Source organism: Schistocerca piceifrons, chromosome 5 (genome assembly GCF_021461385.2).
Source record: "Schistocerca piceifrons isolate TAMUIC-IGC-003096 chromosome 5, iqSchPice1.1, whole genome shotgun sequence".
NCBI classification, from domain to species: Eukaryota; Metazoa; Arthropoda; class Insecta; order Orthoptera; family Acrididae; genus Schistocerca; species Schistocerca piceifrons.
Window position 1 is genome coordinate 186673892 of NC_060142.1, and position 18227 is coordinate 186692118.

An 18227-nucleotide genomic window follows, 5' to 3' on the forward strand; every position below is an offset into this window, starting at 1 on the left:
GCCTGTTACTAAGGACTGTGATCGATTCCCATTACTCTGATCGCCATCGGAGGATTCGCTGCTGGACGTCTTACTTGATTAAGCGGACGATAGGCAGCTAGCGCTCTCAGGATGACAACATAGTCTCGGCGTGGCTTTGTACTCGAGTCCGCCTGGTGATGGCATTAGCCAAGCCACACCATTAACGACATCCTTGTGGAGGCTGTGACTGGTGTTGTGTCGCTGGGAAATCTCCTCTGGATTCCAAGATGGACAATCTGGAGCATCTCCAGCTGGTGGTTGTGAATTTGGACCACTGCTTCCCTCTGAATTTCTACATCTACATCTACATTTATACTCCACAAGCCACCCAACGGTGTGTGGCGGAGGGCACTTTACGTGCCACTGTCATTACCTTCCTTTCCTGTTCCAGTCGCGTATGGTTAGCGGGAAGAACGACTGCCGGAAAGCCTCCGTGAGCGCTCGAATCTCTCTAATTTTACTTTCGTGATCTCCTCGGGAGGTATAAGTAGGGGCAAGCAATATATTCGATACCTCATCCAGAAACGCACCCTCTCGAAACCTGGACAGCAAGCTACACCGCGATGCAGAGCGCCTCTCTTGCAGAATCAGCCACTTGAGTTTGCTAAACATCTCCGTAACGCTATCACGCTTACCAAATAACCCTGTGACGAATCGAGCCGCACTTCTTTCGATCATCTCTATCTCCTCTGTCAACCCGAACTGGTACGGATCCCACACTAATGAGCAATACTCAAGTATAGGTCAAACGAGTGTTTTGGAAGCCACCTCCTTTGCTGATGGATTACATTTTCTAAGCACTCTCCCAATGAATCTCAACCTGGCACCCGCCTTACCAACAATTAATGTTATATGATCATTCCACTTCAGATCGTTCCGTACGCATACTCCTAGATATTTTACAGAAGTAACTGCTACCAGTGTTTGTTCCGCTATCATATAATCATACAATAAAGGATCCTTCTTTCTATGTATTCGCAATACATTACATTTGTCTATGTTACGTGTTAGTTGCCACTCCCTGCACCAAGTGCCTATCCGCTGCAGATCTTCTTGCATTTCGCTGCAATTTTCTAATGCTGCAACTTCTCTGTATACTACAGCATCATCCGCGAAAAGCCGCATGGAACTTCCGACACTATCTACTAGGTCATTTATATTTATTGTGAAAAGCAATGGTCCCATAACACTCCCCTGTGGCACGCCAGAGGTTACTTTAACGTCTGTAGACGTCTCTCCATTGAGAACAACATGCAGTGTTCTGTGTGCTAAAAACTCTTCAATCCAGCCACACAGCTAGTCTGATATTCCGTAGGCTCTTACTTTGTTTATCAGGCGACAGTGCGGAACTGTATCGAACGCCTTCCGGAAGTCAAGGAAAACGGCATCTACCTGGGAGCCTGTATCTAATATTTTCTGGGTCTCATGAACAAATAAAGCGACTTGGGTCTCACACGATCGCTGTTTCCGGAATCCATGTTGATTCCTACAGAGTAGATTCTGGGTTTCCAGAAATGACATGATACTCGAGCAAAAAACATGTTCTAAAATTCCACAACAGATCGATGTCAGAGATATAGGCCTATAGTTTTGAGCATCTGCTCGACGACCCTTCTTGAAAACCGGAACTACCTGTGCTCTTTTCAAATCATTTGGAACCTTCCGTTCCTCTAGAGACTTGCTCTACACGGGTGTTAGAAGGGGGGCGAGTTCTTTCGCGTTCTCTGTGTAGAATCGAATTGGTATCCCGTCAGGTCCAGTGGACTTTCCTCTGTTGAGTGAATTCACTTGCTTTCCTATTCATTGTACATTTATTTCGATCTCAGCGATTTTTCTTTCGTGCGAGGACTTTGAGAAGGAACTGCAGTGCGGTCTTCTATCATCGTATCCCTTATCAGACAGATTTGCTTGGTGAAGATAAGTCGTGCCACTATTATTTTCTGGATAATCACACACCCTCAATTTTGCACTATAATACAGACCGGCTGGGCTTGATATAAACCAGGAAACGCCATTTTCGTCCCATTACTAAAAGCTGTTGTAGTTCTTGGGATTGGGAGGCTGAATGACGTTCTCTGGACTCCACGCAGGACAAGTCGTGGTGCCGTCAGAAGGGGGATCAAGAGGAACCCCACCACCTTCCGAGCCCCCAACACTTCCGTTACCGTCTTCAGAAGGAGGAGGCAAGAATGAAGAGCAGTCGGCTTGCTCTGGATAGTAGCACACCCTCACCTTCGGATTGAAGTCGAGGTATGCTCGACACGGGATGATCGTTTCACTTCATGACAGCTCGTAATGCAGGAAGCCTCTGCAGCTGCTTGGGTTCTGAAAGGAATCGGAAGCTTCCTTCATGTTGCACTCATCTGAAAGAAAATCAGTGATTGGCAGCATAGCACTTTCAGCTCTGTTAACTAGCGAAGTTCAAGTTTTAGTGTCGATGAATAATTTGATTTCTTTATAATGGGCTATCAGTGCTTATTCACTCGTTAACCGTGAGATGCAAGCATTTTTCATACTGAAAATCACTACAATTTCGGCCTAGCCCGCAATATGTTAATATATAATGATGTCGTAGGTACAGTCATTTGCTCAGAAACGATGGATGCATGTTATGTATCATATACTCGTATAATCACCGGTAAAGAGATGTTCGGTTTTCGTTCATTTCCAGTGGCTATTGTTCATACACTGTATTTTACTCAGACGCTATACAGCTTCACAAATGGATGTAGATGACCCTTCTTAAACAGAATATATATTTTACGCGACTGTGTCATAATTGTTATCTGCCAGTACAGTTTATCTAATAGATGTAGACATAACTTCTTAAACACAGTACAGTTGAAGAGGAATGGACATCTCTAAAAAGGGCCATCACAGAATTTGGGAAGGAAAACATAGGTACAAAGAAGGTAGCTGCGAAGAAACCATGGGTAACAGAAGAAATACTTCAGTTGATTGATGAAAGGAGGAATTACAAACACGTTCCGGGAAAATCAGGAATACAGAAATACAAGTCGCTGAGGAATGAAATAAATAGGAAGTGCAGGGAAGCTAAGACGAAAAGGCTGCAGGAAAAATGTGAAGACATCGAAAAAGATATGATTGTCGGAAGGACCGACTCAGCATACAGGAAAGTCAAAACAACCTTTGATGACATTAAAAGCAACGGTGGTAATAACGGGAATTCCACTGTTAAATGCAGAGGAGGGAGCAGATAGGTGGAAAGAATACACTGAAAGCCTCTATGAGGGTGAAGATTTGTCTGATGTGATAGAAGAAGAAACTGGAGTCGATTTAGAAGAGATAGGGGATCCAGTATTAGAATCGGAATTTAAAAGAGTCTTGGAGGACTTACGGTCAAATAAGGCAGAAGGGATAGATAACATTCCATCAGAATTTCTAAAATCATTGGGGGAAGTGGCAACAAAACGACTATTCACGTTGGTGTGTAGAATATATGAGTCTGGCGACATACCATCTGACTTTCGGAAAAGCATCATCCACACAATTCCGAAGACGGCAAGAGCTGACAAGTGCGAGAATTATCGCACAATCAGCTTAACAGCTCATGCATCGAAGCTGCTTACAAGAATAATATACAGAAGAATGGAAAAGAAAATTGAGAATGCGCTAGGTGACGATCAGTTTGGCTTTAGGAAAAGTAAAGGGACGAGAGAGGCAATTCTGACGTTACGGCTAATAATGGAATCAAGGCTAAAGAAAAATCAAGACACTTTCATAGTATTTATCGATCTGGAATAAGCGTTCGACAATATAAAATGGTGCAAGCTGTTCGAGATTCTAAAAAATGTAGGGGTAAGCTATAGGGAGAGACGGGTCATATACAATATGTACAACAACCAAGAGGGAATAATAAGAGTGGACGATCAAGAACTAAGTGCTCGTATTAAGAAGGGTGTAAGACAAGGCTGTAGCCTTTAACCTCTACTCTTCAATCTGTACATCGACGAAGCAATGATGGAAATAAAAGAAAGGTTCAGGAGTGGAATTAAAATACAAGGTGAAAGGATATCAATGATACGATTCGCTGATGACATTGCTATCCTGAGTGAAAGTGAAGAAGAATTGAATGATCTGCTGAACGGAATGAACAGTCTAATGAGTACACAGTATGGTTTGAGAGTAAGTTGGAGAAAGACGAAGGTAATGAGAAGTAGTAGAAATGAGAACAGCGAGAAACTTAACATCAGGATTGATGGTCACGAAGTCAATGAAGTTAAGGAATTCTGCTACCTAGGCAGTAAAATAACCAATGCCGGACGGAGCAAGGAGGACACCAGAAGCAGCCATGGCAAAAAAGGCATTTCTGGCCAAGAGAAGTCTACTAATATCAAATACCGGCCTTAATTTGAGGAAGAAATTTCTGCGGATGTACGTCTGGAGTACAGCATTGTATGGTAGTGAAACATAGACTGTGGGAAAACCGGAACGGAAGAGAATCGAAGCATTTGAGATGTGGTGCTATAGACGAATGTTGAAAATTAGGTGGACTGATAAGGTAAGGAATGAGGAGGTTCTACGCAGAATCGGAGAGGAAAGGAATGTGGAAAACACTGATAAGGAGAAGGGACAGGATGATAGGACATCTGCTAAGACATGAGGGAATGACTTCCATGGTACTAGAGGGAGCTGTAGAGGGCAAAAACTGTAGAGGAAGACAGAGATTGGAATTTGTCAAGCAAATAATTGAGGACGTAGGTTGCAAGTGCTACTCTGAGATGAAGAGGTTATTACAGGAAAGGAATTCGTGGCGGACCGCATCAAACCAGTCAGCAGACTGATGCCCAAAAAAAAAAAAAAAAAAAGGAACACAGTATATATTTTATCTGAAGAAAAATGAATTAGAAGATTTCGAGTAACCTAGAAGCTATTGGCACCTAAATTGTAAACCAGACAGTTCTACTGTGAGTCTATTCGGAAACAGTATATTAAGAAAAAGGAAAGCTAGAAGTTTTAATTCGTTGCCTTCTGAATGTTGCCTTCTGAAAGAGACACGATACGTTCAGAATTGTCCTTGTCAGTAACAATACATTCTTTTAATAAATCAGTTATTTGTATCGCCTCTCGTTCAGCTAAATAAACTGTAAACAGCTGATGTAGACTTGTCAGAATCACTTTGTGTATTTATGCAGCAGCGCAGCTTCCGACGAACGTTGCCAGTATGGCAGTCATGGACAATGACAAGACTTAAAATATAATGCATTTTCAAATTTTTCATATGAAATGTATACAATATGCATACAAGAAGACCGAAACGAAGTTTTAAGCTCCTCCCCTAATGGGTACTTCCCGACCGTTTGTAAGTATTTGAATGAAGTCCTCTCTAATTTTTTTGTTTGGGTCACAGGAAATAAAATTCTTGTAATTCCTTAAAACATATCGATGAAGAACAATTACCCTAAAACACATTCGTTCGCGGATGAGGAATTGATATACAGAAGTTTTTTTTGAAGAAAACTTGAATTAACCTTAAACTAACAACAATATTACAAACTCACATGCATTAGAACGCTCAGGGGTTGATATTACAATGACAGTATACAGGTTGTGTAGTGTTAGATTCTATAATGTTTTATGCATTATAAAACTGATAATTTTTCGGAAGTTAATTGGAGTTTTCTTTGATAATTTGTAAATTCGAGCAAGCGTGTTTACAAAATTCTTCGACTCCTTCATATGGTTTGCTCATTATATGTTACTAGATTGATTGCAATAGCAGTGATTTAAACTGTAGAACAGAACATATACAGAATTATTATTAAATCGCAAAACGGCAAAAGGAGAACACATTTAGCATTACTAGTTGCCTGCTGTAAATTTTACCAAATAACACAATAAGCGAAACAAAAACAGTAAGCCTACCGAAATTCAGATAAGTGCCTCTTAACTGTCATAATTCAGTCCATATGTTGTCCACACACGGTCCAAGAAAATTACTGTCCAGTTCTATTGGTCATGACGCTAAGCAGAGCAGTACATACCTCACCACTATTGATAAGGAACATACGTACCAAAATTGCACATCTAGTTTTCATTTGAACTGTGTTTTGTCCAAAACTGTTACTAGCTTTTATGATGACGTAAGAAAACGTGTAATTTCTAGATGGCGGAGATAACACTTTATTCTGAGCAAATAGGAAACATCATGACGGCTACAGTGAAGTAACGACAAGGTTGTTTTAGCGAGATTGAAATCTTAACATCCAAATCCACTCATAAGAAAACGCAAAAGTATCGATTTAAAACAGCAGATAAAAATTTGGCTGATGCGCTCCTAGAGGAAAGTCTCGATTCCTTGCAAACTAAGTATGTAAGCGAGGAACAGATGTGGCTTACATTCAAATGAATACTACTGTCAGTAATTAAGAGGTTTGTAGGAAATAAATTAATAAGAACCAAACTGACCCCGCACGGTACACAAAAACTCAGAACGCTATTGCGGAAGTGATGAAAAAGTATGCCAGATTGAAAATAACTGAAAATCCCTGTGATATGATACGTTTCTGGCATAAAATCGGAAGGTATTCTTGTCGTGTATAATGCATACAATCGACAGGACCCTGTCAATATATGTACTGCACGATAGCGATGGCAATTTCACCGACGACAGTAGCACTAAAGCTGAGTTACTAAATACGACTTCCCGAAAGTTCTTCACCAAGGAATACGATGTAAATGTCCCCAAATTCGAAGCACGAACTGCTACCAACATGAGTAACTTAGAGGCAGATATCCTCTCTGCAGCGAAGAAACTCCAATCACTTAGTAAAGGCATGACTTACAACCCAACTTGTATATCAGTTCGATTTCTTCCAGTGTGTGCCATTATAACAGCTCCATACTTAGAAATCATATACCACCGCTCGCTCGACGAAAGATCAGCATCTGAAGACAGGAAAGTTGTAAAGGTCACACCAGTACTCAAGAAAGGAAACAGGATCGATCCGCTGAATTACAGACCCATATCACTGACGGAGACTTGCAGCAGGATTTTGGAACATATACTGTGTTCGAACATTAAAATTACCTCTAAGAAAACGGTCTGTTGTCACGCAGCATGGATTCAGAAAATATCTTCTTTCGACACTGCAACTAGCTCTTTATACTCACAAAGTAATGAGCGTTACCTACACGCTATGTCGAATTGATTCCAAATTTTTAGATTTCCAGAAGGTTTTGACTGCGTTCCTCACAAGCTGTTTCTAACCACATATAGTACGCGAGCGGTTGTGTTCCATTGTTTGTAGACTGTATTGTCATTTTCGGTCTCGTAAAGTAATCAGAAGATCAAGACCAATTGCAAAATGGTTTAGACAAACGTACGGTGCGAAAACGGACACTAACTAATGAAAAGTGTGAGGTCATTCACCTGAGTACGAATAGGAATAACTCAAATTTCCGTTACGTGATCAATGACGCAAATCGAAAGGCTGTCAGTTCAACCAAATACCTAGGGATAACAGTTACCAGTAAATTTAAGTGGAACAATTACACGGATAATCTGAGGGAATAGCTAACCGATGACTGCTTTTTATTGGCGGAACACTTAGAAGGTGCAACAGATCTACTAAAGAGATTGCCTGCGCTACGTTCGTCCGACATCTGCAAGTGTACAGCTGTGATGTACTCTATAGGGTTGTCGGAGGACACGGAAAAAGTTCGAAGAAGGGTAATTCGTTTATTATGATCGAGAAATAGGGTTGAGAGTGTCACTAATAAGATACTCCAGTTGGGTTGGCAATCATTAAAACATAGGCGTTTCTCGTTGCGATGAAATATTTCTACGAAGTTTCAGTCTCCAACTTTTTCTTCCGAATGCGAGAATATTTTCTTGACGCATACCTATAGAAGGTGATAAAAAAAGTTTCCCTTTGAGTGCGTTGCTGCAGTGTACATGCATTCCGGCGAAACTCCGATGAGGGTATATAAGCATCATCATGTAAGTAACGCATTCGTATGGCCTTCGAACAGAAAGTTTTTGATTGCTGTAATAAAATATAAGAAATCGGAGCTCGCATGGATAAATTTAAGTGTTCGTTTTTCAGGGGTGGATTTTGAGTGTAGAACGGTAGGGAAAGAGTGTGAAAGTGGTTGGATGAAACCTCTGCCAGCCGGTTCAGTATGAATTTCAGAGTATTCATGAAGATGTTTATGTAGACGTTGACCGGTAACTTCTTAATGTTCAGTGAACATGTTCATCCCACGTTTACACACCATTACGTCCTTGGTTTCCTGTCAGGAAAACGCTATCTATATTTTAACGGTACCATTTACTCTCAAATGCGTGTTTGCCTTTCCTTTGTTTTTGTCTACAATACCGTACCGTTTCACTGTCTCTGTGGAAGACTTTTTCAGGTTTGTATAGATTTCACTAAGAAGCTGTGAGATGTTCTGCAATATGTATTTAATTCTATACGTTGAAGGACTATTTTGACTCAGAGACGTCATCTCACGAATATTAAGGCAACACTAAAACATTAGTTTTTGCAGTATTACTGGAAATTCTATTTAATGTGGGAATATTAAATAAGTTATAGTCACTGACAAGCAGTAAATTAATTCCTTTCCAGAAAACAGTAAAAAATAGCAGGGAGGACGGACTCTAAGGATTAATTTAAAAGTTCTGTACGTGTTAATTCGAGCGCAATTAAAACGCACAGGCAGTTTTTGACTTCACATCAAAGTTGGAACGCCGTGGGACAGTGACGCAAATAAGGATTAACACACCACCACGCACTAAGCACTTGCTTACTTTTAATTTAGCGAATTGCGTAGATGTAAGAGCTGTTCATAGTCCAACATTCCTTTGTCATGGCGTTTTTAAGTTGTTCATTTTTAATGATCCCTTGAGACTCAGAATATGGTTTTGACAGGGAGAACGTATGACTTCTGTTGGTAATATTTTTATTTTATTTTATTTTTACAGAATAATATTCAAATAATTTCATCTTCATCTACAATACCCTGTGAGAAAAGATATAGCACCATTATCCTACTTTATGTAAAAGTTATGATACTATGTATAATGTTTAACCATTTGGTGGGCATAATTCTGAGATAAAAGTAGTAAATAAAATGTAGTGAACCGATCCAAAAGCAGCACCGACGGGCAGTATCTGTGGTTCCAGAGGTTAATAACAAAAAGGAAATGTAATTAACTGGTATGTAATGCGACTCAGATGGAAGAAGACAAGAAACAGATATGGCGTTTATCACTGAAGTTTCTAATTTCTGTTTTTTTAAATTTTTGACAAATAGTTAATGTAAACGTAAATACAAACGCCAATATAACTGTATAGTTGTCGATGAAAGGAAAAATTACACCATAATGAATCATGTACTACGTACACTCTGTGGCTTAATGACAAATGAGTCTCTTTTGTGGTATGAGGGACTATTATTAGCCACTATCTGCAGGTGCAGGTGGAAGAGGTACACAGCTTCAAGGTGTATTACTTGTCAGTACATTCACTTGGGACAAGCGCACCATGCAACTGCAACTACAGCTAACAGCTGTTAATTTAGAGAATTATTTTTCCAGTCTGAAGAGGTATGCACGCTGGTACTTTACAGCTGTATGACTGACACGGACATAACATTGCACTTCGAGCACAGTGTTCTTACCAACAGTTCTATGCAGTCAGAAATGACTTCGCATGTGTACAAGCCTCAAACGGCTGATGTAAAATTGAACTGTCTGAATATTTAACGTTCCATGGTTCCCTACTATAATATCATACAGTCTTTTGGGTTTACTGATGAAGGCAGACTGAAGCATGTAATACCAGTTACGCTGATGTATAAAACTTAGGGGTGGAAGTAACTTTCGCTTGATGTATAATTGCCAAATAACATAGCTCGATGGAACTTGGACCATACATGGAAAAACTGCTACAGTATAGTACATGAAGTAACTGAGAGAAGTAGGGAGTGAGACGATTACACATGACATTTATTCAAAGGCAATAATGTCAGTAAAGTCACCTTGATCTCTGATGGTGCCCTTACAAAAGACGGGACTTGGTTCTTTCTTGGATGTGTGATCACTGACGGCTGTTTGCAACCTGCTGCCACGCTGGCCACGAGATTCGTAAGGAGTTCCTCTGGTGGGGTGTTCCAGTCCTCCAGTAGCGCGGTTGATGCCTGCTGGCTGGTCGTTGGTGCACGTGGACCTGCTGCAGTGTGACTCCCCAATGTATCCCACACTGCCCGATGGGATTTAAGTCGGGGGAACGGGCATTCACAGAATATACTCTTGTTCTAAAAGCTCCTCTAACTCCGCTGAACCATGACATCGCGTATTGAGACCCATAAAAGTGAACTCAGGGCCAAATTAACCCTACAAAAGATGCAATGGAGGGAAGTGTACAGGGTCACAATAACCTTTAGGGGTGAGTGTACCGTGTCCAGAGTTTTGCAGGTCGGTACTCTCATGCAATATTATTCCTCCTCACACCAGCAAAACGGGCATATTCAGCAGTGTTCCTGGATGCATTACGTGTTCCCAAGTCTCCCCGTACAAGGTATCGTTCAGAATCACTATTAGTCACAGGCAATCTGGTCTCATACGAGAAGGGGACGCGGCCCAATCCCCGTTGGTCCAGTCCCGGTGCTCTTGGCACCGGTACCGCACACATGTGGATGTCAACCGAACACAACGTACTCGTCATGAGGCTAAGCGACAATCGCTGTGCCACTGTGGAGTGTGAGGTTACATGCCTTGCATTACTATTAAACGCGATGGCGATTGCACCAGCTGTTTGTCCTGCGTCCCTTTTTGTGGGCTGCACTAAGCAGCGATCATCGGCTGCTCTAGTTGAATGTGGTCTTCTCCTTCGGACGGTAGTGCCTGTGGTTCAGAACGCTCCCAATGCGCATGAAACAGTGCTGTGAGCTATGACAGACTCCTCGGTTACACTGTATACACTTCGTCCTTCTATCAGTTGCCCATGAGAAGCCATCCAAATATTGTCTCCGGGATATGTTATAATGAAAAACGACATCATGGTGCACCATACCTACCTACTGATGGACATAAATTGTTTTTTCACTTCTGTTCAACAGCCTTCTGCTGTTGGGCTACCTTCATTTCCCTCTACACACACTGACGTTAAGCGACGTATCGTCGAACTTTCATTGCATGACTCAGAGACCCCATGCAACATGTTTCGGCGCTTCCATTCACTTTCATCAAGGCGTTAGTATATTGCGTTATTTTATCTGCCTCGTCCTTAAGTTTTGTAGGGATTTGTGGTATGTATTAAAGCGAATACTACAGTAGACAATTTCACACTATGATGTATAGCAACTAATGGTGACCGTATACCTACTATAAACTTTTTGAAACCAAAGTGAGTAGTCGGTTTCAAAAAGTGTAACGATGGTCACTATATATCATATATTATATGGTACTTAGAAGTGTAGAGTTGAGATTATTTTACAAATGGAGAAAACAACTATTTAGAAAACACAACCTAATTTTTCACAATAGCAGAAACATAGGAAAATTTTGGAAATTGCTTATGGCAGTCTCTAGTGTGCATTATTTTATGTGATTCTGTGTTTGGTCACTGGACTAATACACCAACACAAAACATTATCTTTTCCTTGCCACGCTATCTTCAAGGTTCAATTCTCTAACCAGTAATAGCTGCGACTGTTTAAGTCAACACTATACATTTTTATCAATGGATACTGTCTGCCTAAATAACCTAGGAGTACATTGTTTATTACGTATTCAGATACACATTAATTTTTCAGCAAAAATATATCTCAGACTTTTTATTTCTTCTACATCATTCCAGATGATTTCACTTTGATTATATGACAGAAGAACGTCGTTGATATCACTTTACACATTTGTTGAATAGACATTCGCCACGTCAAATGCTTTCAATGTACCCATCAACATCTCTCTCATGGTGCATATGATTGAAAAAAAAAAATAAATAAATAAATAAATTAAAAAAAATTTAAAAAATGGAACTTTGTGGTAAGTTATATGGGAGCAAACCGCTGAGGTCATCGGTCCCTAAGCATACACAATGCTTAAACCAACGTACCCTAAGGACAACAAACACACCCATGCCCGAGGGAGGAGTCGAACCTCCGACGGGGGAAGCCACACGAACCATGAGAAGGCGCCCTAGACCGCGTGGCTACCCTGAGCGGCGTATGTGGCTGAAGATCAAGAACAAAGTAGTAGATGGTTGACGATCTACACAGCATCAAACTTGCGAAAAACCGACTCCACAGGACAGTCCCACCTCTGCTGGTTGGCCTTGCTCCTCGTAACACTAGTGCGTAGTCTGTTGAGAGCAATGACAACACAGTCTTTGGTTCGCATTCCCCACAACAATTTCCTTGTGCTGGGTCTAATTTTGTCTGTTCGTATTTCTAATTCAGATGTAACCAGGTGTACCTACGACCTTTAAATTACTGTGATTTATCGTCTAAGCGAAAGTTAATGCAATTGTTTAGTGGTCATGTGGAGTACCTACATTTTTCACGGTCATTTGCCAAAATCATTTTGTAGTTCGTATTGATAATCTGACGACTATACAAGAGAGTAAGCGACAACATAACCTGCAAACACTCTAAGAGGGCAGCTCACATCGTCTCCTAAAGCATTTGTATAGTTTAAGAGCTGCAGGGGGCCTATAACATATGCTTGGGGAGTCTCAGATATCCCTTCCGTTCCATTTGATGGATTACCGGCAGTTATTATGAACTGTGGCCTTTCTGACAGCAAATCACTAATCCATTCGACAACTGAGACGATTTGGTTGAAAGACGCTTGTGAGAAACGGAGCCTTTTCGAAATCTAAAAATGTGGAATCAAGTTGAGAGCCCTTCTCGATGGCACTCATTACTTCATGCGAGTAAAAAACCAGGCTTGTAAAACAAAAAATGGTCACAAAATTTTTAATGGATAGATTAAGTGCGTGGATTCCACGAGGATGGCACTACCTTTTATCCATGTTTAGTGCCAGGTATACTAGAATACGTGGTAGGGATCACAATGTGTTGCGCAGCAGCAAGCCGACCATCTGTAACCAGAGAGAATCCTACCAGAGTTCAGGAGCCAGTACTTGGTGGCACTGATTATGTTGTAATTGCGTTTACCAGCGAAAAACAGGTTGTTTACGAAAGTGATAATTTTTATTCGTGACGGTAGTTTCAGTACAGCGTTACAGCGTCATTATCAGTGTGTTCAGGGGTTATTTGGAGTAAGCTTTTAGGTGAAAAATAATGGTTAGCTGCGCAGTCGTCAGTTGTACGAGTACTAGCCACAGCACACAAGTAACAAAGCTACGAACTAAATTTCCTTAGTTTCCTAATAAGAATGAGACGAAACGAAACTGGGTATATGCTTGTAAATGTACAGATCCATTTTCAGTTGAAAATACTTGTGTCTGTTCCGTACATTTTACTGGTTTGGATTATGAACGGGATTTCAAAAGTTAACTGCTGAATATTTCTTTGGAACGCAAATTGAAGACTAATGCTGTTCCAACTCTAAATCTACCATCCCCTGCTGCTGGTTTATGGCGTAGTAATGACCCTGATAATGAGAGAAGTATTTGGGCACAAAAACGAAGCTACCGCAAACCTTCTGCCAGGTAAATATGTGATAAACTAATGAAGAAATGACTAATGGCTAAAAAAAAACCTTGAAAACAAATACTGCTGTGAATGCGACAGTGCGTCCTTACGGCAACATTTGGGAAGTATGGAAACAGAAATAAAAGATCTTCAGCAAAACAATACACATTATCAGGATCGTCTCTCTTGACGTTGCGTTGACTTACTGAAATTAAGATACGTTCAAAAAGTGATTCATCGCCATTTCTGTGACTGTAAATACAAGAGGTTATGAAGGGATGACACATTAACTGGTCTATTTGGTCTACGCCTTTGTGGATTTTCCCACACACAAAAAAAGTGAGCTTGACGTTCTCCAGAGGCTGTACTCTAGCATTTCACCGACCATAGAGAAAAAGAATAATATAAAGCTTAATAATAATAACACTAGTGATAATACATTGAAAATTGGAAATTCTTGATTACATTCATACCTGAGCGTGAGTGAAACCTGTGTCCGACATCAAGTGCCTAAAAGCTTCAATGCAGTGCGGCGTGGCGAGAGGGTTCACAGTGACGTCAGAGCTCACAGCACGTTGGCGCGTGGCTCCTACCGCACATCCTGGCATCCGTGGTTGGTACTATGGAACTGGAAAGAGCAAATTGCGGAGAACTGATTTAGAGCGTACAGCAAAAGAACTGACAGCAGCAGTCCATCATGATGAGCCAAAGATGATAAGCCATAATGAGACTGAAGGCAGTCTGGGTGCGATGTGGGTGCTTCACCTGGTGAGGTGGGTACATGGTGTCATAATTAAGGTTCCAGTTTCAAAACGCCGTAGAAAGAGAATTACTTTTCAGAATGACGTCAAATTTGAAGGGCAAATCATTGACACAGAGGGAAACGTCATGGATCACACAAAAAACGTAACGAAAATTTTACCAGTAGATTGCGCTCTAAGCGTCTTAAAATAAATGGGGACGGCTAAAATAATAGATGAATCGCAATATGACAGCTATGGCTTGAGTTGTACCTTACACCGTCACTACCGCTCAATGTACGGTACATAATTGCACAAGTTCGAAAGTCAACAGTTTTCACACTCCTAGTTAGGTAAGCTTATCCACTGCTGCAAGGCCATCGCCATCGGCTAGGAAAAATCAGATTTTAATTGTCCTGAGGGTGAAAACCGTATGAAAAGCAAAATTACATCGGTTTTTAATTGTTCTAGTGCCAAAAACCGCTTAAAATATGAAATGACACCGGTTTTATGATGCGAGACTGACGTAAGGCATGTTCAATATGCTGTCCACCGTTTTCTGCAACAAACTGAAGTCGAGAAACAGCATATTCCTCAGCAGGCCGGATTCTCTCGGGAATCATGTTCAGAATGTGTTGCGCAATGCGTCCCTTCAATTCAGTTACGCTCATAAAAGGAGAACTGAACACAATTTATTTCAGATTATCCCACAGTCAGAAGTCACACGGATTAAGGTCAGGTGATCTGGACTGCCAGGCTGTAAGGACTTGTAACCTGCCTCTTACTAATCGGTCTATCCTGCTTGCGATATAAAGTATGACCGTGGATCACGTGTACGCCTAATGGATTTTTTCTAATTCGATAAGGCTACCTTACCCGAAGAAGTGATACCGACAAGTAGGAGAAAAGTGTACAACCGACCCTTATGATGGAAAGTCTACTAAAAATTAAAACTAATTAAACCGAACAGGGCTATAATTTGGAAAATGAAAGTTATCTTGTGCAATCACTCACGAACAACACTGGACAGAAAAGGGGTACCACTGATCATGAATTCAAAAGTTACACTAATGAACGAAAAGGAAATAATTAACGGTCGCCATCCCACTAGGGCAATTTACATCCTGAAATCCTGTACAAGATGGTGGGAAAGAAAAACATGTATTATTAAACACTGACGTGGCAACTGAAGGTTGTCACGTTTTTTGACATTAAACTTATGTGAGTATGTAATGTTAAAGAAAACTGAGAGACCACATCGAAACTCACTAAAATATGGTCTCTCTCTTCAATCGTGCTCCTCTGTCTGATTCGTTGCGGTTAATTGAGGCCGGGTTTGGTGCTGAATTAACTAAACTCTTTTGGCATGTGTTGACATCCACTTACTTTTTATTTAATGACCAGTATTACGAGCAGACAGATGGAGTTGCGATGGGTAGTCCATGGCTCCTGTGATCGCAAATTTGTTTATGGAAGATTTCCAGGAACCTGCATTGGAGTCGGCGCCTTTGAAACCCGCCTGTTTCTTTTGATACGTTGACGATACCTTCGTTGTTTGGCCTCATGCTAGGGAGAATTTGAATGTCTTTTTAAAATATCTGAACTCGATCCACCCGAACATTCGTTTTACGATGGAGGTAGAAGAGGATGGCTGCCTTCCCTTTCTTGACGTGTTGGTTAGGAGGAAGGATGATGGATCATTGGGACATGCAGTCTACAGGAAACGTACTCACACCGACTTGTACTTACAGGCTAATAGTTGTCACCATCCGGCTCAGCGTGAAGGGGTACTTCGTACCTTGGTACACAGGGCACATGTCATTTCTGACACTGAGACTTTGCCAGCGAAGTGGCCGTGCGGTTCTGGGCGCTACAGTCTGGAGCCGAGCGACAGCTACGGCCGCAGGTTCGAATTCTGCCTCGGGCATGGATGTGTGTGATGTCCTTAGGTTAGTTAGGTTTAATTAGTTCTAAGTTCTAGGCAACTGATGACCTCAAAAGTTAAGTCGCATAGTGCTCAGAGTCATTTGAACCATTTTAACTTGGCCAGCTGACCTGTCCCATCTTGAAGTTACATTTCGTCAAAATGGTTATAGTGATAGACAGATTGAACGTGCGTTGCGCTATCGACCAACGGTACATAGGGTGATTGATGATAATTCTGAGTCAACACCTAAGTCTACTGCCTTTTTGCCTTACGTAGGAAACACGTCTAACAAGATCGGTCGTATTTTACGGAATTGCGATGTGAAATGTGTTTCCCGACCTCCACTAAAATTAGAGCACTGTTGAGTTCCGTTAAGGATGATCTTGGACTGCGTAAGCCGGGTGTATATCGTATTCCTTGTAGCTGCGTCATGGCATAAATTGGTCAAACTATCAGAACCGTGGAGGACCGATGTACTGAGAATAAACGGCACACACGATTACAGCAGCCAAGTAGATCTGTTATTGCAGAACATTGCTTGGATACTGGTCACCCCATGTTATATAATAACACTGACATATTGGCATGCACGTCCAGCTACTGGGACAGTGTTATTAGGGAGGCAGTTGAGATTAAATTAGCGAGCAACCTCGTTAACGGGGATGGAGGTTTCAGTTTAAACTCTGTTTGAAATCCGGCTCTCTCCCTTGTCAAAAAACAGAGGGACAGAGTCAATGCTACCTCATCTGCGAATTCATAGTCTCACTATCGATAGCTCTAACTTTGGTCATCTCTGGTGGCACTAGTGTTCAGTGTGTGTGTATGTTGTCTTTCCTGCATCAGTCCGAGAACTGAGGTTTTAAATTTGCATGTACGCCGCCTGTCCGTTGCAATTTGCCGTGAAAATGGCGGGCTGTTCTCCCGCCGAAATATCCGCTGTCACTGAAAGTGTTACCTGGCTGAATTCCCGGAAGTTATTTGAAAGAATGAAGCCTCTGTTGTACAATAGTTAATTGAAAGTAGACTCAGCTTAAAATTCTTAAAAGTGTGATTATTCATTAATAAACTGTCCGTAACTATTTAGTTTGTTTCTTATGGCACTTGGTAATCATATTGGGAAAAAAGGAACAAGGACCGTGCTTGTAACAATGTCTGAGGGCAATGAGGATACAGTCGAACTGAATTTAATTAATTATTACTTATATAAATTTTATCAATCAAATGACATTTAGTTGAGCTGCTGGGTTAGCCGTTAATACTTTATAGCAATGAACAGTCCTACTTCAGTGCTGTGCATGCGACAAAACTAGGAGCCGATGACGAAACTGTGTTGCTGGAACTGCTGCTGTTGTTAAACACGGTAGCACTTTGTGGAGCCAGGGCTATTTGCAGGAATGGACAATCGTAATTAATACAGCCTCTTACGCCAGTCGACTGTCTGTACTCCTGCTACTAGACGTCTGGATGGCGTGCGTACATGATGCCGCCGTAAATGGTACTCTCAACTGCGAGAGCGTTAATACCACACATCCGCACACTACAAGTGCTGGGATCCGTCTCCTCTCTCCTAGCGCTCCGCGCAATAACTCCATACCCAAAGATTTTACATCGCACAAGCACTGCTCTTATCGTTGTTAGTCGATGGAAATAACAATTCCTTTGGCTTTTTTCCAGAGCTTATCAATTTCACAGTAAAACACAGATAAATACAATGAAATGTCAACAGACTTCTACCTAAATTTACATATACAGTGAAACAATGTCCTTCGTTATAAAAGAAAGCATTTAAATTACAAATATTTTCATAAAATTCCGCAAAAAAATTATATATCGGTAGCAGGTGACACGCATCTTGCATTTGCGGTGTTACAGACTGACGTCTAATAATTCTAGCATATCCGAAATGCGTT